Genomic DNA, 689 nt, shown 5'->3' with positions numbered 1-689 from the left:
TATGCGTTCATCTTTACAGAAGCAGCACACAGAGATGCTTCAGAAACGTGCGTGGCGCGGCTGGAATAAACCATAGCCTGTATAAAAACATAAACACAAGCATTGAGTGGCCGCAATCAGCTTCAGTGACCATATCAGAGCCACACTGCTTCGCATTGCCTGAAAAACCACCTCATGTGAGCGTAAAAACTTTTTTGCGATATATGGGAGTTTTTGCGAAATTGACACGTTTCCGTTAAGTGTATTTTCAATTCGCAATTTCATTTTGCGCAATTTGAAGGGTAATGGAAACGCGCCTACTGTCCATAGATAAAGTTGTCTGACAGCAAATTAATAATCCAACCTCTTGTAATGAAAACATGCCACAGTTCTCAAACACCAGACTCTTCCTAACCAGGAACAATCAAAAATAGTCCAGACTATGGTCCCACGTTTAAATCCATATTCAAACTGGACCATGATGTGGTAACTTCGCACCAATAAAGAGTGCTTCTAAAATGCATACAATTACATTGTCTTAAACTCTTACCATCAATCCAAACATCGGCCATACATACATGTACCATTTCTGCAAAACAAATATCAGCAATGTACACTTTAAAAAAAAAACTCCATTAGACTGGGCTTGAAATTACACATTTCCTAACCAGGACAGCACAATGTGTTCAGCAGTTGAGCCATGCTGGCTA

This window comes from Sinocyclocheilus rhinocerous, unplaced genomic scaffold (assembly GCF_001515625.1).
Source record: "Sinocyclocheilus rhinocerous isolate Xijiao unplaced genomic scaffold, SAMN03320098_v1.1 scaffold1514, whole genome shotgun sequence".
NCBI classification, from domain to species: Eukaryota; Metazoa; Chordata; class Actinopteri; order Cypriniformes; family Cyprinidae; genus Sinocyclocheilus; species Sinocyclocheilus rhinocerous.
This window is presented reverse-complemented; position numbering follows the sequence as displayed.